We start from the raw sequence: 26,574 nt of genomic DNA, 5'->3' as shown, positions 1-26,574 counted from the left end.
AAATCATCTCTGGGATCACCTTCTGTTGCCTTGTGGGGTGGTGGCTTGGCTCTCTGCTCCTATATGGACGACAGTTATGGTACTTCTCACTTTAACAGCTGTCAGCTTGTTTCTGGCACGACACTGTGAGCTTCTGGGGGTTTAGGTATTTGTTTTTGGTCATCTTGGAGTACCTGGCACCAGGAGCTTCGTAACCAAAGCTTACTGAATTGATGCTTTACGTCTGTCCCTTCTTCGCCATTACCCTGTTTGTTCATCAGAATTACTCCTGCACTCATACCCAATACACGCCGCTGTAGACTGGACCTGCAGGAAACAAGACTGAGACAGCGCCCAGCACGCTCCTGAGAACCTCTAAGATAAACACAAAATGCCCTCTTCCCGAATTCTGAGAAGGCAAGGCCCTCAAAGGTCATAGGGTTCAGTGGCTGTCAACCCTGGCTGCACATTAGAATCATCTGGGGAGCTTTTAAAAAATGCTCATGCCCAGCCCCACCCCTAGAGATTTTGATCCAGCTGGTTTGGGGTGGGGCTCATGCTTGGGTGGAATTTTCTTACAGCTCCCCAGGGGCTTCTTGATATGCAGCCAAGTTTGTGAAGCACTGTGCAGCTCCTCCTTGCTGAACATTTGAATGAAAGGATTAAGAAGGTCCCTGCCTGGTGGGGTGATGGCTCCACAGTGAGACCGTGGAGTTGCCTGGAGTTGCCCACAGTGCACCCTGGATTCTCTAAGCCCCTCCACTGTCCTCCCGTCGTCTAACAGAACTGGCCGCTGACCATCCCTCCTTCCCAGAGGCCAGAAGCAGATGGAACAGAATTTAATTTTACACTGATTAGTGGCAAACATAAGGAGACAGGGTGTAATGGGCTCTGAATTAAGATCTCCTTTTTTTCAGGCCATATATTTGACTTTGAATTTTGTATTAATTTGTTAGGGCTGCTGTAACAAAGTGCCACTAATTGGGTGACTTAAACAACAGAAATTTATTGTCTCACAGCCTGGAAACTGGAGGTCTGAAACCGAGATGTCCACAGGGTTGGTTCTGGCTGAGGGCTGTGAGAGAAGGATGTGTTCCAGGCCCCTCCCCTTGGTCTTCTCCCTGTTTCTTCACACCTGCTTTCTTCTGTATATGGCTGTGTCCAGGTACCCCCTTTTATGAGGACACCAGTCATTGAGTTAGGGCCCACTCTAATGATCTCATTTTACCTTGATTCCGTCTGTAAAGACCTTATCTTTAAATAAGGTCAAATCGGAGGTACTGAGGGGTTAACATATCTTTTGTGGGAGCATACAATTCAACCTTTTACTTGTACCATCCAAGTTGCCCACCTTAACTGTTGCATTAATGAGTGGGGCCACAGACTCTGTTTTTTTCTTTACACCTACGCCCAGGGCTGGTTGCTCATTGGCGTGCAGCCCTAACTTGCCACCAGACTGGCATCTGTTCCCTAGTTCTGGGGACACTTGGAGGATGATGCTTTATGTTCAGGCTCCCCCAGGTATGGGTATAATTCCCCTAATTTCCTCACAGTAGCAGGAGCAGCTGAGAGACTGAAAGGAAAGGAGAGCCACAGCGTGGGCCTCCCCTGCCCAAGATAAAGGGCCGAGTCAGGTGCTAATGTTCAACATCCGTTTGAGGGAATGGGTGAAACCCAGTGAGGGCCTGTGCTGTGTGCTGGGGCCTCTTTGGAATGTACCTCTGGGCAGAAAGGTGAGGAGGTGGCACCATGTGGAGAGGAATCAGCGTACAGCCATGGAAGTTGTGTATCAACTGCTCACTCCAGAGCCTCTTACATGCGTTCACCCACAGGCAGGATTCGGGGGAGGGGGTGGCTCCAAAACACTTAGACGGGAAAAATTACATTTAATTTTCACTAACTGAAATTCTGCATTTCCTTCCATTTTGGATGTAGACAACAAACCATACTATTAGCAGTATCTGTGATGGCCACCAACAGGAATTACTGAGATTTTCTTTTACAGCACATGAAGAGGCATCGTGGACGTCTCAAAATGTCATTGTCCTCATCGCTACTTCAAAATTAAGGTGCTTATGAAACATACTGCTAGGTCTTACATAATATGTTAGTTATATATTACCACAGCAAACATTTTTTAAATATTTTGATAACAGCATGTTATTGTAGTTGGTTTCCTTTGCAATACTATGTACTTAATTTGTGCATTTAATAGCATTCTGAGAAGCACCCATCAGCTTCCCCAGGCTGCCAAGGGGGTCTGTGGCACTGCAGAGGAAGCCTTGCTTTGTGTTTGCAATGACCCCTTTCTGCCCCTAGTGGGTGGGTGACTCTTATAAATGGAAATAATTCTAGATTAGTCTTGATAATCACAGACTTAGTTAATATTTGTAATTTATTTTTGGCCCCTTGGGGCTAAGCTGTGTGTGCACATATGTGTGTGCAGGTGTGTCTGTGTATGTACGTGTATGTGTATATGTATGTGTGTGTGTGCATATATTGTGTGCATGTGCACTTGTGTATGTGTGTTTGTGATGCACGTGTACTCCCACGGACTTGGGCTCTCTTCAAAGACGTCAAAAGATTAGGTAGGCATTTTAGGAAAAAGCCAGCCCTAAATCTGCCCTCCAGCCAAAGCTGGTCCCCATCTCTGGCCAATCAGTCTCCAGCGAGTGGGGCTTCCAAGAGGGGCTTTTGGCAAAATGACCACCTACTCCTCTCAAAGCCAAATGCACTGGGATGTGCTTTTCTTGGTTACCCTGGAAATGTGTAAGCCTTGCACTGGTGCCTGAGCTGCCTGTGTTGGAAACGAAAGCTGGACTCAGAGGACCAGTTCCAGATGGCCTGGAAAAATGCATAATGGTGCCAGCTCACAGGCCCTGGTGGGTGTGAAAATGATCTGAATATAGATGATTAGGTTTATGGGTTTGGGGGGGTTTTTTTGTTTGTTTTTTTTTTTTTGGTTTTTGTTTGCTTTGTACTTTTCTTTTGAAATAATGAGACTCATAAGATAGTTGCAAAAATAGTACATAAGAGTCCTGGGAACTCTTCCCCCAGTTTCCCATATGGTGACGTCTTATATAGCTCAAGCTCAATATCAAAACTAGGACATGGGTACATTACTGTTAGCTGGATTACAGACCTTATTCAGTTCCCACCATTTCCCACACGGCTTCACTGCGCGTGTGTCTGTACGCTTCTATGCAGTTTTATCAGAGATTTGTGCAGCCACTCCCACAACCAAAATACAGAACTGTTTTCAGAACATATTTTTTAAACTTGGGTGTGAGGCACATAGGATAGTGAGTTATCATCAATTGTTATGTTAATGAGAACACTGTCTGTCAGCCTCCTGATTTCATGTGTTCATAGGCCTGGGGTGCATTTGGACTCTGGCGCCAGGTGTGGTTGCCACTCATAAGGTCCAGTCTGGACCTGGAGCCCTGCTGCCGCAGTAGCCTTAGACGGTGGTGGCGCTCACACTCTGCAGGAAAGTGTCCTGGGTCGAGGGCTGGGGAGCAGCGTTTCTTTGGGTTGGGAAGGGGGAGTCAAAAGCAAGAGCGAGGCAAGGAACAAAGGCAGCAGCCCACTCGGGTTCAGAGAAGGGCTTAAGGCCTCACGGGGATGAGGAGACAGGTAAGGAATAGTGACACCCCAGCTGGACCTGAGCAGATGCGGTGAGCATTGTGGGAAAGGGTGCCCGGGGGACCTGCCCACCCTTCCCTGCACCCCTGAACTGACCGTGCTGCGTACCCACTCTGTTGGGCCTGGCTTCCAGATGCAGGATGTGAATGAGAGCTGCGGCTGCTGCCCGATCCCCGTGGTGGAAAGGAAGATACTTGATACAAATCCCAGAGCACCTGTGAAACTAAGGTGCGGATTTTTTCCCAAAGCCAGTCATGTGTTTATTGAGTTTTGGCCCCTCGTAGTTAGTCAGACATCTGACCACGTGGAACTCTACAGTTCCCAAGCATGCAGAATAATGGTGCTTTACTGTGCCTGGGCGTCATCCATTTGCGAATGGTGGTGCACATGTGTCTTCATTTTTCGTTTGCTGGTTTTTCCAGTTGCTTTGGCTAAGAGTTTCAGCAAGGTACCTAAACTTTATACAGAGATAACATCCTGCTCCAAACCTGCAATCATACTCTCTGCTTCCCCTCTTCTCTTGGCTGATTGCAGCAACATGGGGCTGCCTGGTGGGAAGAGCAAGTACATGATACAAGACCAAGAACAAGAGCTGGAACACAGACTGAAGAAGCAGAGGGAATGATGGTTTAGACAGGTAGGCCCCACAGTCCCTGAGGGGCTCTGGGGGGACTCTGTGAACCCAGGTCACAAATGAGGAGACCAGCACAGGGGCAGAGAATTGGGTGCTGCCAGGTATGAGCACCATCCACTACCTGGCAAAGCTGGGGTTTAGACAACACCTAGGAGTTGCAAACCTGGGCAGGGTGTCAGAGGAGGGTTTCAAATCCATTTGTAAATATAATTTTTGAAACTAAACTTGTGGCAGAGGACCAAGGTTGCCACCATTCCGAGACCGAAATCTAATTGAGATAACATCCTGCCTCCATTTCCTGCATTCAACTTACCCTGCCCATTAATATGGGTTCCATCTTCCAAAAACACCATCATCTTACAGCTTCATTCCTAGGAAAGCAGCCATTGCTCCCTTTCACTTCACATGCCAAGTCTAAACTTCCCTACCTAATTCTCCAGGCCTCCCACATCCAGCTGGATGTATCCCATCATTCAGCAGGCTCTAAACCTACCCCTTCCCCACACTAGTGTGTATCTGCTTCCCTTCAGACTCCACCCCACAACATTCTGACCCTTTTCTAACAACACTGGCTTCGATGATCTGAAGCCCACATTAGCCCACTGTCACATTTTCTCCTATGGACCTCACAATTGAACACAATTGGTTTGTTGTATCATGGTATTGTCTTATCACTCCCATATATTTCTTATCTGTATGTGATTAATGAACAAGACAAAGCATATTGTGTAGTTCCCTATTGTTTCTGTGTGTAGCCCTTGTTTCCCTAACGAGAGGGAGGACAGGGACCCTGTGCTGTACGAGGTGTGACAATTAAGTTCACAAACTTGTAACGATGTAGCTAACCTTTTTTTTGATATCAGAGAGATATTCATTATGAATTTGTACCAACTGGATAAACAGTTAACCATGTTTACTGTTATATTTGGAAGTGCTGAAAATGCTGCATGAACAAGTTAGACCACCTGAACTTTTCGCCAACAATTCATGGCTCTTGCATCACGACAATGCACCAGCTCACACGTCACTGTCTGTGAGGGAGTGTTCAGCCAGTAAACATATAACTGTATTGGAACACCCTCCCTACTCACCTGATCTGGCCCCCAGTGACTTCTTTCTTTACCCAAAGATAAAGGAAATAACGAGAGGAAGACATTTTGATGACATTCAGGACATCAAAGGTAATACGATGACAGCTCTGATGGCCATTCCAGAAAAAAAGTTCCAAAATTGCTTTGAAGGGTGGACTAGGTGCTGGCTTTGGTGCATAGCTTCCCAAGGGGAGCACTTTGAAGATGACCATAGTGATATTCAGCCGTGAGGTGTGTAGCACTTTTTCTAGGATGAGTTTGTGAACTTAATTGTCAGAGCTCGTATATTTTGTCCATGGTGGGCACCCAGTATATGTTCCATCAGGCCAGCTGAGTGATGGGTGCAGCCAGCTCCCATTATGAAGTGCCAGACAGCTCTGGGTCCTTATTCTGCACTCTTTTAAAGTAGGTTGGAATTTATAACTACAGGCTCCCTGCTTCATAGTCATTAACTTGGAATGCAAGGGGCTGACAATCAAGATATTGCGGCGAATGCTTAGGTTTTACTTGAGTTGTGAGATAGTTAAACTCATTTTGAGATAACTGAAAAATCAGAATCGAAAATATTTTCTTATAATTCAAAGTTGAGGTAGCTGAAGCCTGCTTTTCTAGAGCATGACAAGGTGGACTTGAAAGATAAGTAATTCAGAGGGAGGAAGATGAGATCCCAAGGGCCAACCATTTGCTAATTCTGGAAGGACTCCCTCAGCCAGTGAACAGAGATGTCTACACTGCCTTTCCTTTGGTGTGAAGAGAGGAGCTGACTCGTTGTCTGTCTTAGGGTTGGGGCAGACACGATGTTTCCATAGGTGGCTGTCCTTTTCAGAAGCATCAAATCTAGCATTTTCAACAAAGTGAGCAACCTGACTGTTAGAGTAAGGAAGTTTGGTGGGGGGTGGAGAGGGTAGTCATACGTATTCATCAAAAGAAAATTGAGCAACATAGAAAATTGAGATAGTAAAAAGGAAAGAAAAAAAAAGCAAATAACTGCTGATGATTTTAGTGCCAAATCATGCATTGTTCTGGCTGCCATCAAACCCTGTTCTGAAACAAGCCAGGATTTCCACTAAGAGTTAGTAGCTCCTCCTCGGTTATTTTTGCCTTCGTCTTCCTGCTGTTCTCCACACTTCCCTTCCTGTAAACGAGAGAGCTCTGTCTGATTCTTCTCCGTCTGTAACTGGAGCAGCTTCTCTCCTACAGACCTCAGTACTGAATGTCTCTAGAAAGAAAAATGGTGCCCGGGAACTTGCCGTGAGTGGAGCCCTTGAAAATTCATGTTTTGCGCCTGTGCATGAAGCCAGCACACAGGGAGGTAGCTTCTCTTCTGCGGTTGTTACCCCACCGGACCCTCAGCGGGGGGCGTGCAGGCGGCCTGTGGATAGAGAATTGCGTGGATTTTCCTGCCTGGGAACATTTCAGAAAATGTGCACCTTGAAATTAGTTTTGTTTCTACTTGCCAAAACAATAGTGAGGCAGTTGCTTTTTCACACCTTCTTTGGGGAAGGATTGTGTCAGAATGATGTGGGGCATTATAAAATGCAGATTGCTGGACTTCACCCCTGGATACTCTGACCCAGAAAGGCCAGGACTGGGAATTGGTAAGGACTCCTGGGGGGTTCTGATGACAGCCGGGCTCGGAAACTGCTGTGTGTGCTGCCGACTCCCAAGGCCCAGACTTGAATGAGAAGTTCTGCCTCAGGGAGGACCTGCAGAGCTTCTGTTGTGGGTAAATATCAGGAGTCCCGGCCCCTCTGTATGGCCCAGAGGAAGCTGCCATTCTGTAGTTCAGAAATAGTTGCTGATCTGGCAGTTCTAAGTGATTGGACTGACAGACCTGAGATGAGGCCAGCCTGGGCTTGACGTCGGTCATCACCCTCCTGCTCCTTTTGCAGCTACGGCCACATCCCTGGGCCTTCCCAAGTCCCTGCCTTGTCATCTGCAGTGTGGGGACTGTAACGTCACCGTCACCAGATTATTGGAAAGCATGAGCTCACACATGTTGAGTGTCTCTGGTACTCAGTAGCTGCTGTTTTTATCCTACTAGGATACCCGCCTCCCCGCCCCCCTTACTCTAACATGTTTCCTTTCTTGCTACTTGAGTCCTGTCCTGGTAGTACCTTGGGGAGACCAGTTTCTCAGTCTTCACTGTTCCCGTGTGCTTTCTTAGAACATCCGATGAGGTAAGCAGTGCTGTGTCTCACAACCTGTTTGAAATGTCTCCTGGATGTTGCCTCCAAAAGGCAAATCCCAGTCATGGATCCACCAGGAGACCCGCACGGTACTTCCTACCTCAGGTCACGCTCAGCTGCTCAGCCGTGTGTCCCGCTGAGTGCACCCAACAGGGTTGTTGGGAGACAGGCACCAGATAATGTTCTGGTAACAAGGGGACGTTGGGGTAATAATGAAGGAATGGTTAGTCCGGCTCCTCTCAGCCAGGGTACGAGCCAGTGTTCTTCCTACCTGAACTGACCTCCCTACGATCCCTCTGGCCTCTGATCTCTCACCTAGTTTATTCTATCCATACGTCTTGTTCCCAAACCCATGTGGCACTCTCTTGTCTCAGGGCCTTTGCACTTGTTCTGTGTTCCCTTTACCTAGAATATTCTTCCCTATAGCTGCATGACTCGTTTCCTCCCCTCCTTTGGTTTGATTGTCACCTCCTCAGTGAGGCCTTCCCTGACCACCCTATTTAAAATCGTAGTGCCCCTCCCCCAGCCCTCTTTATTCCCTACTTTATTCCATAAATCCAAATTTGCCTATTTCCCCACACAAACCTTGTTTCCAGAGAAAAACGAAACTTTTCAAATAAATCTTCCTTTCAAAAGGAAAATGAAGATAACAAAGTTATCTTCTCCGCACCTTTTTCTGCTCAGTGTCAGCAGAGGGGCCTCACCCAGGTGCCTGATTGAAACAATTTGTTCTGAGCATTGACACAAGCATGGACCTGCACTTGCACAGCTGAGGTGTGGGGCGGGGAGGCAGGTAGGTGTTGCCAACAGCCTGACAGTGAGCACTGGCGGCAGGGGACAGAAACCAAACAAGGGCACCGTCCGGGGATATTCAGAAGCACTTCAGTGAGGGGCACATTATTTTCTTTTTCTTTCTTTTTTTTTTTAATTAAATTTATTGCGGTGACAATTGTTAGTAAATTTACATAGATTTCAGGTGTACAATTCTGTATTACATCGTCTATAAATCCCATTGTGTGTTCACCACCCAGAGTCAGTTCTCCTTCCATCACCATATATTTGATACATTATTTTCAATAGCACATTATTATCAGTAGTGCCTATTGATTGATAATTAAAATGATGGCCTTGAATTTGATTAAGTTGAATCAAATATACCTCCCAGGGCCGGCCCAGTGGCTCAGGTGGTTGGAGCTCCGTGCTCCTAACGCCAAAGGCTGCCGGTTCGATTCCCACGTGGGCCAGTGGGCTCTCAATCACAAGGTTGCCAATTCGATTCCTCAAGTCCCGCAAGGGATGGTGAGCTCTACCCCCTGCAACTAAGACTGAACACAGCACCTTGAGCTGAGCTGCCGCTGAGCTCCCAAATGAAATGGTTCAATCGGGTCCTCTCAACCACAAGGTTGCCAGTTCAACTCCCCAAGGGATGGTGGGCTGCGCCCCCTGCAACTAGCAACGGCAACTGGACCTGGAGCTGAGCTGCGCCCTCCACAACTAAGACTGAAAGGACAACAACTTGACTTGGAAAAAAGTCCTGGAAGTACACACTGTTCCCCAATAAAGTCCTGTTCCCCTTCCCCAATAAAAAAATCTTAAAAAAAAATATGTGTGTGTGTGTGTGTGTGTATATATATATATATATATATATATATATATATATATATACATATACATATATACACCTTCCATATGAAAATAGGCAACTAGCAAATGTATTTAGAAAAACTCCCATCAAGCCAGTTTTTTACATAACAGCTTTATTGAGATATAATTCCCATACCATAGAATTCATCCTTTTGCAGGTACAACTTAGTGGTTTTTAGTATATTCCCAGAGTTGTGCAACCATCACCACTATATAAATTTGGTATGTTCTCATCACCTTGTTAAGTAGTCGCTCTCCGTCCTCCCCTCCTCCCAATCCTGGGCAACCGCTAGTCTAATTTCTTTCTCTGTTCTGGATGTTTCATATAAATGGAATCATGCAGGATGTGGTTGTCGTGTCTGGCTTCTTTCATGTAGTATAATGTATTCAGGGTGCGTCCATGGTGTGGCATGGACCAGTGCCTTATTTCTTTTTATAACTGAATAATATTCCACTATATGACTGTCACAGTTTGTTTTATTCATCCATTTGTTAAAGGACATTTAACGGGTTCTTTCTACTTTCTGGCTACCACTGAGCCATTTTGAAATGTAATGAAGGGCTTGATGCTAATGGGGTTTCCTCACGCTTAAAATGGAGGTGATGTTGCCACCTCCCAGGTGGGTATGAAAATCTGCAAAAGTGCAGACATCTCATCTACTCGTTGTTGTCCACTCCGAGAGTGGACCTTTCCCACTTCGGCGGTGGCCTTTGTGCACCGGTGTGCAATGTGTGAGATTATCCAAGTGTTAACTTTCTTCTAACCTGTGAGTCGCATCTGAACTCTCCTCCTTCGGCCCAGTCTCCACTTCCCGCCCCACTGCTTTCTTCACAATCTGATTGGAGAGCCCCAGCTTTCCCCATCTTGATGTCCCTGCTGGGCACCCTGGACTTCTTCTACAGCCACTTCCAGTCCCTGCCCAAACCCACCTCCTCCTCAGGACCCTGATATTAGGCCAGCTCCTCAGACATTACCACCTCAAACTGTTATCTGTGTGTAAGTACGTTTTCTTGTTTACACGTGTGGTTTTACTGCTTTGATGTTGTCCTATGGCCTGAACCAAACCGTAACTGTGACTCGACACAGACAGTGTCTTGTAATGTTCCTGTCCCTGGGCCCGCCCAGTGCAGCTCACAGTGGGCTCTCTATGAATGCTGGCTGGCGTGGTGTGTGGGAGTTGCGAGCCCTTTGCCATGTAACTGGAGAGGGTGGAATGTGTGAATGGAGGCACCTGCTCAGCTGTACAATGGTCTTCAGAGGGGGGATCAGGTTTAAATCATTTCGAATCCTGCTTTAACTTCCCATTGTTAATTCCTGAAAGTGCATAGTTGAACTGGCTGAAAAATAACCTGAATTTTGAGAGAAAATTAAACCCTGGATTTTCTTTCCGCCCATGCACATCTGAGTAAATTCCACAGCATAGCAACCCGTGCCGGGCCCTCCTTCAGCAGGACCTTTGATAACTCCCGTTTCCTTCCCTGCAGGTCACAGGCTTGAGCCATCACAGTTAGGATTGGGGGGTGGGGTGGGACTTGAGATAACCAAGTCAATAGCAATGAGGTATGCCCCATTCTTTGTCAGCTTGTCATTCTCTGTTTTCCAGCTGGATCAGGTAATCGACATTAGCAGGTAACTTAGTTTTTTCACTGCTTCTGTTGTCTGTGTCCATTGTGTGCTGAGACAATAGTGACCAGTGAAAGAAGAAAATTAAAATAGGAAGCTGGGAAGGGCAGGAAGAGAATCCGTAGACCAGTAAACAAAAGTTGGCTGTAACATGAGCCAGGATATGGAAGCGTGACCAAGTACTTTTGACTATCTCAGTGCAGGCCCTCAGCATTTTCATTTTGCTTGGATCGTCTCTCTGTCTCACTGTTACCAGGCTTGCTTAGGTCAGTCTGTCGGTCGGGTCTCTCTTGCTCGCTCTCTCTCTTTTTTGTTCCTGAAGAAAAAGAGAGGTGATCATCAGATGGGTCTCTGAGAATCCAAGTTAGAGGTTGGAAGGTGGCTGGATGGAACAATTCTTATGAAGGCGGACTTCCTTCTCATAAAATATGTACTTTTTTTATTTTTTTTTGCTGCAAAACATTTAATTGTTTCAGTTTGGTCCACGGCATCCACCACGGCATGGGAGAGGGCTCCAGGGTGGTTTCAGGGAGACGCTCAGGCAGAAGCCCAATGCCAGGGGGACACAGATGGGCCCCTCAAAGGCCTCTGGGATCCAAAGGCTCCTAGTCGTGCTTGAGGGTGAGCCTTTGGAAGAGATGCTGGCCCAACCTAGCCTGTGGAGGTTAGTCAAGTGGTCGCCCATCTTCTTGATGAGTTTCATCTCCTCGTCAGGAAGTGGTTCTCTCAGAAATCACAGAGATGAGAGTCTGTGCAGGCAGAGCCCAGGGCTTGGTTCAGGTTCTTGTCCATCACCATGGTGGCTTCCATGGCAGCCTGAGTTTTACCCCACTCATCTTGGGAAGGCTTCTGCAGGTCCTGGAAGAGGGCGGGGCCGCCACGCTGGTTTTGCATCTTCGAGAGGTGCTGGGCACCCTCGCACTTCTCCTCAGCCAACTCTCAGAAGACATGGCTCACGCCCTCCAGAGCCACCTCATTGCAGTTGAAATAGAAGCCCAGAGAGAGGTGGGTGTAGGAGGCCCGCAGGTGCAAGTTGACCAGGTGGTTGAGGGCGGCCTCCACCTCGGTGGAATAATTCTGACAAAATTGGGAGCTTCTGGTTGTTCGGCAATAAGGAGTTAAGCTCAAAAAACAGTGTTGGCTGGTCTTGGAGGCCAAGGATGGCTGAGTTGGTTCCTAAGGTTGAGCCTGGAAAAGAGGTTGGGGGGTGATTGGAGGCTGGAAGAAGGGGCATCTGTCTGTCCAAACACTGTTGAAGCAAGAGACAGATCCAGAGGACTGCCCAGGGCACTCTGTTGACTCATTTTTGTAGGAAGCTTTCTGTTCCTCTTTGCTTGGTGAGAGGCGTTCTTTACCTTTCCCCCTCATGGCAAAGGTGTAAAACGGTATCTGTGGGCCATACACGGGTGGGCAAAAGTCTGGAGGCAGCCCACTTGGAGGCCCTCCCCAGTTGTCTTGTGCATATCCCAGCCCATCCAAGAAGCACTGATTGGATTGGAGGCTGTGGTGTGGTGGTCCAGGCCCTGAGAGGTCTGGGTTTGAAGCTCCCATCCACTGCTGACCACATTTTTACCATGTATCATATAGTGTTAGGAAGTGAGATCTGGAAGCACCTGAGCCCACCAGTTCCTGCAGGTGGAAGATATTCAGTACCTGCCTCCTCATATATCTGCATGGTCAGGAGACCAGGGCTTGGCAGTTACTTCTGATATCGGACAACTTCCCGTATGGGGAAGTTTCTTCCTCATATTCAGCTATTACCTTCACCGGTTCTCCTTCTGCAGAACTCTATGGTAGTTTGCTCCTTTGTCCATATTCCTGACTGTCAAGCCTTAGTGTGTCAGGGTAACTGGTACTCACATGAGCTGTGCCCTTCTCACCCCTCACCATCCCGTTCGGCAAGTTACATGTTGCAAAGGCAGACCAGTGGATCTGGGAAGCCTGATATGTTTACCATATATATATTTTTTTCATTTAAAAATGTAAAGTCAATATCTACCACATTGCATAAAAAAGAAAAGATGATAATCCGATCATCTAAAAAACCTGTTTTGAGTATGTCCTTTGTCTTTATTCTGATGACTCCACCTTGTATGGTTATAATCAGAGTATACACACAAAGTTTTGGGGGTTTCTTCATTCACTATACAACAATTTCTCCTCAGTTCTAGGTACTATACGTTGAAGACTAAAGAACACAGATATCTTGGGGCTACAGTAAGCATTGGGATGGCTGCACCCCATTCTGTGGACAGTTACAGCCTCATTTATTAACCAGTAACACTGACTAGATCTGACTAGACAGGTCAGTGATGTTGTGGTCCCCTACCCCTGAGAGAAAGCAGGGGACATTTGCAAGGAGGGGGAAGGAAGTAGTGTGCGTTTGGGCCACATTCTGATGCTCTCAGGAGCATCTCTATGTGTAGGGCAGTGAGTTCTTCAGAGAAGAAAGGAATACATTTTTGAACCATGTTAGTCTTTTAGAGGAAAAAAGAGAACAGTGCCCTTTTTCCATACTTTTCAGAATCTTCTATGTGTCATCTTAGCTGGTTACTGTCTTGGCTTCATTTCATGGTAGTAAACACAGTTTGTTTTGTTTAGCAATTTCCTTCCCCCTCAAATACCATCACTGATCAATTCTGCCTTTGCCAGACTTCAACATTCATGAGACGCCTTCCTTGCACCTCTTTCCCCTTAAACCACTCCATTTATTAGCTCCTGCTATGCACTCAAGATTACAGAAGGGGCTGTGGTGGGGGGGAGAGTTGAGGGAGAAGGGGAAGCTAGGTAGGAGGGCACTAGGTGCTGGAATCGGAACATCTAGATGCTTCCACCCACCCTCCCAGATGATTCATTCTCTCCAGGCCAGAACGCTGACATTTAATGAACACTTACCAGATATTTGTCCATTTTATAGATAGGGAAATTGAGGCCTAGTTGAGTCACTAGAAGTGAAGGTCACCGTGGCCTCACTAAAGCCCTGGCTTGACCATGGTTGCCACCGGTCCTGCCTGCGCTTCAAGAACCACAGAGACAGAAGGTCAGCACTGCAATTTTAAACACTCTTGTCTTAGGTGTCAAGTTAGGGGTCACTGCGTGCCCTCAGCTGGCCGTGCTGGAGTTTGGGTCTCCTGGCAGCAGCCTGCTGTGGCTGAGTGGAGTTTAGGTGGAGGAGACAATCAGGATGGATAGGAGGAGAAAGGGGCTGGTTAACCCAAGGTAAGGGAAAGGGGCCACCAGCTAGGGTGGGGCCTTTCAGGACCCCTGCGAGGAAAGGCAGGGGAAAGGCAGGGGTCGTGGAAAGCTGAGCTGATGTGACTCAGACACCTCTGAGCTGCATTCCCTCCAAAGCCACTCCTATATTGCAGGCTTTGTCTTCTTTTCCTCCGTAACAGCAAAAAGAGAATCGGGGCCTTTACTGCCGTGTTAAAATCAATACAGCCACTCACCTTGAACTCAAAATGATGTTGACCTTTCAAATAAAATGGGGAACACCTGGAGTTTGTTTCCTACTCATTGGGCGCAGAACAATTTCTGATTTGCGTTGGAATGGAACAGCGCCTCCGTCCTGGAGGAATGGTTCTCACATGCATGAGAATCACCTACAGGGCATGGTAACACACAGCGGGGCTGCACCCCAGAGCTGATTCAGTAGGTCTGGGGAGGGGGTGCTGAGATGTGCATGTCTAATAAGTTCTCGCTAATGCTGATGCTGGTCCAGGACCGCACTTTGAGAACATGTGTCCTCGGGCATCTCTCAGGTTTGGGCCTTTGTTCCCGTCTTCACCCCCAAAACCAACACAGTCAGTGTGGTAGAGAACCATTGTCCAAAGGACAATTGATTTTCTTTTCAGCGCAGACGAGAGTACACCCCAGTCCCAGAGCTGCTCCCTAGCCCTGCCCACACCCACCGCCCCTTGCTGAAGCCTTCCATCACCTGCCCCCCAGTGTAGGAATTAGAATAGGGCTGAGGGAGCTGCTCTAGGGCAAGAGGGCTCTGCTGCTGTGTTGGTTGAGCTTTAGCATGTGGGATTTGACGAGCTAAGCGTTTTCCATGGTAAGTGCATAAAAAGATTTCATATCCTTTTTGGAAAGAAAGAAATACAGCTTTTCTCTTGTGTCATAACTATTATTAGATGCTGAATGAAAAAAAGAGTTAATGTTCTGTTCTTCTAAACTATATTCTCTCTGACTTTCCTGAGCTCTGGAATATTGATTGAGTTTGAAAAACTTAGCTGAAGATAATACATGGGCTTTTTAGTTTTGTTCTAAGTGTGTTCCTGACGCTTTGGACCCATGATGCCATTTTGATAGAGAAAATAGAGGCTTCCCAAAGTCTTTCTTGCCCCTGTGAAGGAGGGAAACGGAAACCAAAACAGAGGAGAGCAGGGCCAGGTGGAGAGGGTTGTTGGAGGGGTCACAGTGTTCTCTCCCCCATCACATCACCTGGGGGATATTGGGTCAGACTTTCAAAGGGACCTGGAGCTTGTGGGGAGTGGGGGGTGGTCAGCATGCTATGGGGTCCTACACCTTACTAGAGGAGGTGGCACTTGATGAGCTCGGGAGAGAAAAAAGAGGTGTGCCTTGGATGTTGGAAGGGTGTCATAGGGTGCAAATCTGGCTCTTTGTAACAAAGAGCAACCCAAAGGCCGCATCTGTCCAAAGACAGGATAATAATCCAATATCAATGATAATAATGCTTTTTTCCCGGGGCACTTTACAGTTTGCAAAGTATTTGCACGCGAGGTGGTAAGCCCTCCTTCTCCCGAGGCATGTTGGGATTGAGGGGATTCAGGCCCTCCTGAGACTTACATGGATCCACATGGGTGTTTTCCAAATGTGTATCAGAATCATGTGGGGTGCTTTAAAAGTATTCAATGTTTGGGGGGGCTTGCCCAGAGCTGCTAAGTCAGCACCTCTGGGGGAGAGGCTCGGGCAGCTGGTCTGCTCCACATTCCTGGGCAGGACCCTGCCTGGCATGCTCACCACTGGGGCCCCAGGGCCTGCCACTCAGTCGTAGGAGCTGGACAGTGTTTGCTGAGTCCATGTGCTGACATTTGCTGGCACAGTTGCCCTGATCCACTGCCTTCTTCCATGTTGACTAGAGGGGCCAGTCCAGATGCCATCCTGCACCACACACGTTCACTCCTCGCAGCCGTTGCTCAGTTTCCTCAGCCTGGACCATGCCTCTGCCTTTTCTGCTACAAAAGTCCCAGGTTTTTGTTGCCCGCTGACAATGCGGTGTGCTCTGTGCTGGATGCCAGCAGCCCTTCTAGCCAGCCTGTCACACGTGCTTCAGCAGGTCCCCTTCAGCTGGTCTTCCTGGAGACCCTCTCCCCTGTGTCCCCACAGAGGAGAGAGGAGAGAGGTCCTTTGGGCTTCTCTCAGACTGTAACATTCATTAGCATCTAGATGCCCTTCCTGGTGCTTACCAGTGAAAACTATTTGCAAGCTCAAAAAAATTTATGCATATATGTGAGTATATTTACATTTGTTTTAAAAATATAAATCTGCAAACTTGAAATGAATAAGTATTTAATTAACTCTACTGCTTAATTAAATGGTTTCTAAGTGTGAGGTCATCACTGCCAGCTTCGTCAATGACTCCTTGACTCAGGTCCTGGCTGAGGGAGTGAAAAGGACTGAGCTCCTCTCAGCATCGTAATCCTGAGGTTTTCCAGCTGCTCCCCCTCGGAGGAGATTACTCCCCCCGGGCCTTCATCTTCCGGCTCACAAGGCTCTCTACTCCTTGTCTTTCACATTCTTCACAGGTTAGTGACCTCTTAAAGTGAGACTTGAGAAATGAATAACCATAATCAGAGTAAGAACTGACCCTTGTGGATTGTTTCCTGTGCACTGGGCGCTGTTCCAAGTGTCTGAATTGATTTGCTCATGCGATCTTTACAGCAGCCCTAAGTTGGTACCTGCTAGCCCTTTTTACAGGTGGGGAAACTGAGGTGCTGTGAGGTTTTGTGATTTGCTCAAGGCCACATGGCCAGCAAATAACAAGTAGCTAGACTGCCTCCTCATTTGCAGGTCTGAAGCACATGCTTCCCAGGCAGCCCCAGGTCCCAGCTTGCTAAGGCCTCCTGACAGACACGCACCTTCCGCTGGCATGCGGAATAGCTGCTGCCTGACGGGCAGTCTACTGTTTCTCCTGATGGAAGGAGAGAAAGGGGAGGGAGGATGGTGGTTTCAGGTTTCATAAATCTCCGAGGCAGGCTGCCCTGTGGCCCTAAGGGTTGGGGCTTATTTGGGGGGATTGAAAGGAGATTTACAAAAGATAGAGAAACGGTGAGCAGGGGGCACCTGAGAGAGGGCCAGGTCACCTGGTGAGCAGACCTGCCTAACAGGAGTGGCCAGCATGCTTGGGGGGCGGGGTGGGGGGAGAGTGTGTAGGGGAATTCGTTCCTTTTCCAGTCTGGTGTATGGCCAAGAACTAAGTGGAAGGAAGTCAGCCACATCCTATGAAACTGCCCAGGGAAAGGCCCTGCTTTGAAAGGTAGCAGGTCTGCGCGGCTTGCAGAGCTGTGTGTGCTTCTGTGCTGGGCCTGGGCCCTGCTTGCTGGGGATAGCAGCAAAGGAAATAAATAGCCCATGGACAAAGACTATATGGTGGGGAGAGAGTTCAGTACAGCAAGGGAACCCCAGGTGGCTCCCGGAGCCAAGGGGAAGCGTTCTTTTTTGTGATTGAATAATCATAGGGACACAAGAGGCTGGCTAGCAGAGAGGGAAGGGAACTGTGGTTGGGGGAGAAAGTCTGGGGCCAAAGTGTGTGACTGGTCTGTGTCTCTGTGTCTTAAACCTCGGTTTACTGGCCCTGCAGGTGTATGTACAGTATCAACAGGTCGCTCACCTGGGTGTCGCCGGCCTCCCAAGTTCCTCACTCACCAATCACTAAGAAGCATTCAGTGAGTGCCCGGTGTCTGGTGCCAAGGCTGAGGGTACATGGAGGGTGTGCAAAACACGGCCCCCGTCCACAAGAACTGGCTTTTAATGGGGAGGTACAGAACTTTGTGTAAAGCCCACATGGGGTGAGCCCTATGATGTCTAAATCCACACTGAAAATCTCAGACACAGAGAAGGGAGCAGTCAGTCAGTGGACTTGTGGAAGCGGCAGGATGTGGGGGGAGAGCTTGAGGAATAAGTGGGATTTCATTTGGAGAGGAAAAGGAAAGATGGCAAGGAGAGACGAGGACCTCAAAACTCAACTTGTGTGTCACAGATGGAAAGATGGACATCTAAGCCTGGGACCTGATGTGTTTTGCAGCCCCAGCTGCTGGCCTGCAGGAGCTGCAGGCACAGAGTCCTTGATACTCTCTGAATTAGGGCTCAGATGCAGGCTCTGGACGCCCTTAACTGACAAGCAGGCAGGTGCTGGCTGGCCTGGGGTGCCAGGCAGCCGTGGTAGGCAGGAGGGCTGGAGGGCGGCAGGAATGTGTTAACACCAGCAGCTGGCTGCTATCTGATCCTGGCCCTGCAGTGACTTCCGCTTCCCCCATTGTTAACATACCAGCCAGACTGTGAACGAATGAATGAGTGGGTACAAAGGGTTCCTGTGCAGGCCGTCACAGCCGGGATAAAATAACCCCAGTTCACTGCTCTCCAGAGCACTTGCTCTGGCCAGCCTTTGACATTAGGACACCCCAGATGGGAAATGGCCCTAAAGAGTGGACTAGACCTGAAGCCCCGTGATTATTAGTGTTTTCATTGGGAATACATACCTGCTTTACAAAATGACCCCCCAAATGGCTGCACGCAGCACAAGTTTACTCCTGTCTCCAGTACAGGTGTGTAGCGCTGCTCTGTTCATTCAGTGACCCAGATGTTTCCATCTAAGAGCCCAGCCATCTTCTGGAGCAGTGGTTCCCAACTTTTAGTAGGTAACTGAATCACCCGAGGGCTTAGTAAAACAGATTTCTGGGCCCCACTCCCACAGTAGTGGACCTGATAATTTGCATTTCTAACAAGTTCCAGCTGCTGCTGAGGCTGCTGGTCCAGGGACTGCACCTTGAGAACCACTATACTGCTGCTTCGTAGCTCCCCTTGGGAGCATCTGCATCCAGCCAGGAGATGACAGAGAGCAGATGTCAGTCACAGTGACTCCACCGAACTCCAAGGGAGCCTGAGAAATGTGGTACTTCTGTGGGCCCAGGAGGAAAATAAAGTGGCGTTGTCTCTGCCACAATTTAAAAAAGGCAGTACAGATCCTGGTGGCACCTGATTTCTGCCTGAAATAGTAGATTTCAAAATGCGTTTCAAATATGTGGAGAAAGTCAACCAAGGTTTACACTTAGCTTATGGCATTAGTGCCTTTCAAGAAAGCAGAATCTTACTGGAGTTCATGCTTCCATTTCTACTTCTCTCCCCATGCTAGTGCAGATATGAACTATTCAAGACTCAGGTTTCTATGATGGATGGTGTCCCTGGTCCAACCTTTGTATCTCAGGCCTGGGGAAGAATGCTGCAAACAGTAGTCAGATAAGTGTCATACATGATGGACTTCGTTTTGGATGGTCCCAGTTCCTTCTTCGTGTTTTTCTTCGTCTTTGCTGCCCAGTGACTCTCAGAGCCTATAATCCTGCTCACTTAGATAGGGCTGGTATTTTTCAGTCAGAATCGTAGCAATGGTGAATAGGCATGTCATATAGTTCAGGCTTGATTTGGGGCAAAAATCAATGGGTGAATGAACCAGCAGGTAGTTCTGTGCCTGCCCATGCCCAGCACTTCTGAGGATGCAAGAGAACACGCCGTTCCAGGCCTTTCTTTTTAAAAAGGAGGGCATAGCTCACAGTGGCCCATGTGGGGATCGAACCGGCAGCCTCCGCATTATTAGCACCACTCTAACCAACTGAGCTAACCAGCCACTGAGGCCATTTGTAGTGAACTTATCCAGTCACAGAGACCAGAGCAACCCAAATACAGTAAGTGAGGGCTTACTGAGGACTACAAGTGTATTGCCCAGTGGTCGAATGATAGAGCCCAGCTCAAGGTAGAGAATGGTTCCAACAACTCTGTGCTGCTCAGCCACTTGAGGCTTAGCTCTGGGAGCTACAGTTTCAGCAGCGCTTACACACCATAGTGAGCGGTCTGGGGGAGGCCCTGGACTGGAAACGAGGGAGAGTGTTGGAGTGCGATGAGAATCTTGACCTCTGTAAAGTTGGGCTGTGGTTGTGGGAAGAGTTTTCAGGTAATGTGTGGCTCCTGAGGAGAGAACTAGAGCTAAGTGGGAGTGAGATGGGTGACGCGGGTCTCGGACTTGGGTGTGCAAGAACTTTGAACCTCTGTGGCACTCTGAAGGCACAGTACACTGCTGCCTTGTGCGTCACCAGAACTGTTCACCTGGATTTGGGCAGGTTCCATGTTGAGGCAATGTCTTTGGGCCAGAACTTGGACGAGAAGTGTCTGTGTGGGCTAGAAGTCTAGAAAGACCTTTTCTATGGAACGGGTCTTCAGCCAAGCTATGAAAGCCAGGCAGGATCTGGGTGGAGCGAAGGAGGGGAGGGTTTCACAATATATACATGCATCAAATCATCAGGTTGTATATACCTTAGATTTACACAGTGTTATATGTCAGTATATTATATTTTATATCTCAGTATAGCTGGGGGAATAAAAGGAGGAGAAGCCGTTCCAGTCAGCAGATGGTCATTGAGGGTGGGGCGTAGAGGAGAGGGTCTGAGGAACGGCCTGAGCAGCCCTTGGCAGCCAGGAAGAGAGCCTGTACCAGGCCTGGCAGAGGCCATGTTCTAGAAAGTGGAGTCTGGCTAAGAATTGTGGGATCTTCCAGGGTGAAGGTGACCTGAAGGGGGTTTTAGAAGTTTGGTGGTGTGTGCCCAGAGTGGGTATTGGAGAAGCATGAGTGGGACAAGGGGCAAATTGGAAAGCCAGCTTGCAGGAGAAAGATCCTAAGCTCTAGAGCCCTCGGTAGTCCTGGCTTCTTGTGTGTTGGTGATTATGAGGAGGCCTCCCTGCAGCTCTAGCCCTCCGAGCGTGAAGGTTGGAGGCCAGTTTCCCTACCTGGAGAGCCCAGTGGAGGATGATCTCGTTAGCCCACCCCTTTCTTGGCCTGACTTGCTGAGTGAAAGGACAAGGCCTTGGCACTTGAGCCCTCTCCCCACTAATGCTGCTCTGCCTGGGCTGGGAGGATGGCGCCCTGATGTTCCCTGCCCCTGCAGGTGGGGCTGGGATGGGGCAAGGCAAGCTCAGTGCCTGCATTTCCCTCTGTGAGTGTCAGTCCTGTGCTGTTCTACCTGGCCTTCCATGTCAGGATTCAGGCCTTTGCCGTTTGCTTCAGCCCATGAGCTCCTGTTATGGCCAAGTGTGCTCAGCTCTCAAATGAGTCCTCCCTTCGGATCCTCCCAGCAGCATGCAGGGCAAAGACTCTTACCATCTCAGAGAGGTCAAGGGCCTGCCCCAAGGTGTCACAGTGAAGTTGAGTGACAGGTTCTGCCTGTGTCTCAGTTTTCGGACTCCACATCTGGAGCTCATTCCAGCATACAGCATCTTTCATAGTTCTGGATAAAGAATTTCATGTTCCTTAAGAATGCGACTGCCTGGGCAGGGACTATCTGGAAATCAGTTTTAGACAAGCATGCACTAGGAATGATAAGTGAAATCATAACAGATCGTACTGAGGGCCCGCTCATGAGTCTGTGTCACCGCATTTTACAGATGAAGCAACCGAGGCATGGAAAGGCTAAGTGGGTTGCGCGTCCCAAGCAAGTCAGAGGTCAGAGCTGTCACACTTAACCTCGGGGCAGCCAGGGCACCTCACAGAAGCTTGCGTGGCTCAGAGTGGCCTCTGCTCTGGAGAGGACTGTCCTGTCTGTGCTTTTGAGTTTTCTCAGAAGGCCGCCTTGAGAGAGAGAAAATGACAGTGTTTCAGTCTGAGGTGTTGCACTGAACTAAGGCTGTGGTGGTGGGTTTTTGTGATAAGCCGGTAGAAAGGAAGATTGTCAGAACTGGGAGGGCCCTCGTTGTACATGTGGCCCACACTGGTTGAGGCCCTGTTTCCTGGTCTGTTTGCTCTGCTGCCTCGTTTTAACTCTGAGCATCCTGGCCAGGAGGTAAGGGTTTAGCTCCCAGTCGGGAGAGAATATAGCAGAAATGTGAAGGGAACATGGAAAAGCTGAGGGCTCTCTCTGAGCTGCTGTGGCTCCTCCTGGCCCTTAGGAGGCCCCATGGAGACTTGATGCCTTCTCTCTAAATACTCTTCCCTTGTGGGTGGAAAAGCAAGCGTAGATTTAAAATTTTCATTCTTGTTTCCATGATGCTTATATGATTATATGATCTAAAATGATGGTTCAGTAAATTTGATCACATGACCACATGGCTTCCATTGTGCCTTCTTGATTAGTATAGATAAAGAATTTGTTTCTACATAGTTTTAGGGTTCTAAGCAATTGATTGTTTTCAATTCTTTGGAAGTTGGTAATATACCAGCTATCTCCATAAGTAGAATATTCCATTCTTCAACCATGCTGTACTCTGTGTTAGAAATGAGTCCCCAAAATGAATTTGCCTGAGTAGTTCCATAAAATATCCACATAAAAGAAATAATAAACCCAAGAAGGAAAATACTAGATAGGTAATAAATACATGTTCCATACTGTTAACCCTGTTTGGAATATAAATTCTTTGTTTTGAGCTAGATATGTACTGCACTAATGAGGAAAAAACAACACCGCTCATCTTCTTATACCTTTATACACACTCTCCTTTACTTTGCATATGAGTTGGTAGACAGCTTGTATGACTGTCTGCTCATGTTGGATGGGTGTAGTTTGGTGAAACGCCATCACCATCACCACCACCACCACCACCACCACCACCACCACCAGTGATGCTGAACCAGTCAGAGATTTTATAAGAACTGACCTTGGCATTATCAAGTAAGCGGAATTTGTTAGAATGTTATATTTTTCCTCTTAACTCCTTTTCACCCTCCTACATACTCCATGTGCTTAATATTTTTTTCATTTTATTTCCTTTCAGAGCCTCCTCTCAGCTGTTAGTTAGCTGGAGAGGACTTGATACTCTGATTCACCCCAAGATTTAAAGCTCTTACCTTGTCTCTCTCAAAGGAATTTTCTGGATGAGACCCTAAGCCAAAGGTATGACTGTCTAATAGTGGAATTTCAGTCATCTGGGACAGACCAGAGAAGATGTGTTAAAAGGCTCTTCCTGGTGTTCTGTGAATTACAGAAATCAGATGTCTCTGTGTATCCCATTTTTTTCTAAAAGCGTTATGTTTTATATGTAAATCTATGATCCATTTTGACTTTTTGTATAAGGTGTGAAATTGAAGTTGATGTTGACTTTTTTTTCTTGTACATGTCCAATTGATCCAGCATCATTTGATTTGAGTGTTAACTATCCCTCTGTGAATTCCATGCTGTAAGAATTACTGTAGCTATATAGTAATCCTTAATGTTGGAAAGAGAAATTCCTTTATTCTTTTTCAAAATTACTTGGGTAATTTTCAAAATTACTATGCTCACAAAGAAACTTATATGTGAATATTCATAGAACCATTATTCAAAACAGCCACAAACCAGAAACTACCCAGATGTCCTTTGGTGGTAAAAGGTAGAACTGTGGTACATCCATACCATGGAATACTACTCAGCAGTAAAAAGGAACACATTATCAGCACATGGGACAACATGAATGAACCTCAAGGAAATTATGCTGAGTAAAAAAGCCAATCTCCAAAGGTTGTATACTGCACTATTCCATTTATATAACATTTTTTAAATAATTCAATTATAGAGATGGGAAGCAGATTAGTAGTTGCCAGGGTTTAGGTTTTGGTGTCTCCGTAAAGGGGTAACATGAGGGAATCTGGTGGGAAGAGTACAGTTTAGTGTCTTGATTATGGTAATTACACAAAATTACACTTATAAAATTGCATAGAGCCCTCCCAACCCCCCCACGAGTGCTTGTAAAACTGTTAAAATCTGAATAAGCTCCGCGGGTTGTGCCAATGTCAGTCCTGGTTTTTGATAGTGTATTAGTTATTTCTGCAAAACATTAACACTGGGGGAGGCTGGGTGAAGGCAGCATGGGACCTCCCTGCTCATTCCTTTTTAGTTTCCTGTGAATCTACAATTGTTTCAAAATAAAAAGTTAAAAAACACACACACAACAATATTATAGTCTGTTTATGTTGCATCAGTAATGGCAAACCTATAAAAATACGGACATATAGTAGCCTCTGCAGAAGGAGGACAGTGGTTTCTTCTGGTTCCACAATATTTTATTTCTTTAAAAAGAACAGGACCTGAAGCAAATATGACAAAATGTTAACATTTATGAATTTGGAATGATGGATTTATTGGGGTTTATATTTTTCCCTGTCCTTTTTTATATGTTTGAATTATGCCATTATTTTAAAAATAAAATAAATGTAAACACAAAACTAATAATTGTGCCAGGGTACATATCTACCTCCACTTTACCTTGATTTGTACACAGAATTGGTCTGAACATTTAATATTTCCTTAGTAAAATTGCTACTCGGTCACAGACTTCTCCCCATGAATTACTAACTCTGGGTTGGGAAGCCTAAGTACGTAATCCATCTTTTTTATTATGACAAACTAATTTAATTTTAATTGCTCATTATAGTATTGCGTGATGAGGAGGAACTATCTTTAATTATCTTTTGGGGGGGGGTTGTTTCTAAAGTAATGTGATCTCGGGAGCTGAGACATCCTTTCCAAAGTAGCCACCTGACTGTGAGCTTAAAATATTTGTGTGCAACAGTGTAAATAGGCTTTTCTGCTCCTCTGACCAGCAGACCCTGCCCTCCCCTTGAAGCAATTAAAACAATTCCAGGTGGGTGGTTCTCCCTTTCCTGGTTCTATTTTAAAATACAAATGTCAGTTTCAGAATTTTTTTTTTTTCCTGGAAAACACCAAGTGAGTGACATAGAATGGGACCGTGTCTGTCCAATGCTCATTTAAATATTGGCCATGTCCTTTCGAGATCATTTTTCTTGGTGACATGTTAAACAATCTCACGTCAGTCGGAGTCCCTAAAGGTCACCATGGGTGTCAGGAGTGCAGCCATAACCGGGCACAATATAGACACATGGCGGCGCCCATCAGCTCCTCATCCCAGAGCCCTGTCTTGCTATTAAAGACAAGGGTCTTCTGTTTATATGTTGTTTGTTGGATTTTAATTTTTGCCACTAGCCCTCTCAGCCCTCTCCATGTAGTGCCAACCTCTGGTGCTGGTACCCACTTTGGGGTGGGGGGTGCTGTGCAGTTGGCACCCGAAGGATGCCACTGATTACCCAGAGCAGTCTTCACACTCCCTGCCTTTTGTGGTGGGTCTGCCTCCCTTCCTTTGGCCAAACCCTGGGGCTGGAGCCCTCCCGGCTGCCCAGTGGCTTTTGTGTGTACGAAGCTTTCAGCTCCCGTCCATCAGCCTGAATGCGCCCATTCAGGGGCATTCATGCGCCTCGGACACAATCCGCTGAGAGGGGTGCGGTGGGCCCCGCACATGAGAATGCGCCTGCTCGGCCTGCCTCCAGAAGCCTCCAATTGTTTGGAGGATCCCCGGGCCCAGGATTGAGCCCAGAGGGCTGACTCTGGACAGCCATTTGGGGCTCATTCATTCTGTGCATTTGGGGGCTCTGGAAGGGGGATGGGAGGAAGGAATGTGCGAGCTTGGGCCTGCACGAGCTTATCTTTAACCTTCAGCTTTTATCTTTGTGTACCACCCATCTGATCCGCTGCTAAAGACTGGAGATCTTGCCTGTTTTATCTTCATAGTGCTACATACCTGAGGTGCTCAAGTGCTGTTGACTGAGTGAACTGAGGTCCTTCCATTTAGGCCCAGGGTGTACGGATGTACTTTACTGTTCCTTTGAAGAGACTACTCTGCCTCTGGGGGTGTGGGCCCCTCTGGGGGTACGGTCAGCCTCCTAAAAGAATTGGGGTCACCTCATGTTTGGAAGGGTAGTAGACTTGGGACAGAGGACATTTTCAAGGTGGGACGTGGCCATAGAGAATGGCCTTTTGGCAGCCAGGGACCTGCCTCTGGAATTTGAAAGGCTCTGTAGGGAGTCCCCGAGGTCTCTGCAGAGGTTGGCCTCACGCCTGCAGGCAGGGGCAGTACCTTGCACTGACTTGGAACCATTTGTGGTAGATGTGAGAGCGTGGTCCCGGTAGCTTGTGCCTGGTGGCAGCCAGTACTCTGGAAACCTCTGGTTCTCAGCCTTGGCTTGTGTCCTCACTGTGACAGGGACCCAAGGACCATGCTGAGAACAAGGGGGGAATGAAAAGCCAGGCCAAAACGCCAAGGAGGCTGTGTGTTCCCCAGTTTTACAAAATTATGTTGGATGGTCACAGCAGTAGCAGTTGTAGTACTAGCAGAAGAAATGGTAGAATCTTTTTGTTTGTTGGGAACGTACTAGGCCAAATGTTTTGTATGAATACTTCATTTGACTTAAACCATTCAGCTGTTGTATACACACAACATATTTGTAAAATATATACATTACATGCATTATAAGCGCTTTAAGTACTTTAAGGTAGGAGAGATTATTATTCCACTTACAAGTGGAGTAACAGGCTCAGACCCATTAAGCGGCTTCCCAAGGTGAGTGGGAGAGCTTCAGTGGGAACTAGGGGTCAAGGTCTCACGGCTAAGCTGAGGGCAGCTGCAGGCATTACTCTGGTGCAGTGACCCAAGTTGTCGCGAGGACACACCTTTATTAGGACCACGGCATTAAAAAAGCAGACATCTTGTCTTTAA

At 47.4% G+C, this 26,574-nt stretch overlaps 1 protein-coding gene and 1 pseudogene across 2 annotated transcripts in view; one reads left to right on the top strand and one right to left on the bottom strand.

Moving 5' to 3' along the window:
* The window catches only part of TCF7L1 (transcription factor 7 like 1), a gene marked incomplete at its 5' end in the record, with an annotated part of 154,882 nt that overhangs the window by 24,446 nt on the left and 103,862 nt on the right, over positions 1 to 26,574 (top strand). The window lies entirely within an intron of this gene.
* On the bottom strand, positions 11,412 to 12,696 carry LOC308505719 (ferritin light chain-like; annotated as a pseudogene). The gene is made up of 2 exons: positions 12,667 to 12,696; positions 11,412 to 11,883 (listed from the first exon to the last, which is right to left on the bottom strand). The product of its transcript is annotated as a ferritin light chain-like (transcript).

This window comes from Rhinolophus hipposideros, assembly GCF_964194185.1.
Source record: "Rhinolophus hipposideros genome assembly, chromosome: 12".
NCBI classification, from domain to species: domain Eukaryota; kingdom Metazoa; phylum Chordata; class Mammalia; order Chiroptera; family Rhinolophidae; genus Rhinolophus; species Rhinolophus hipposideros.
The sequence above is the reverse complement of the archived record's forward strand: the minus strand, read 5'-3'. Positions and strand labels throughout refer to the sequence as shown.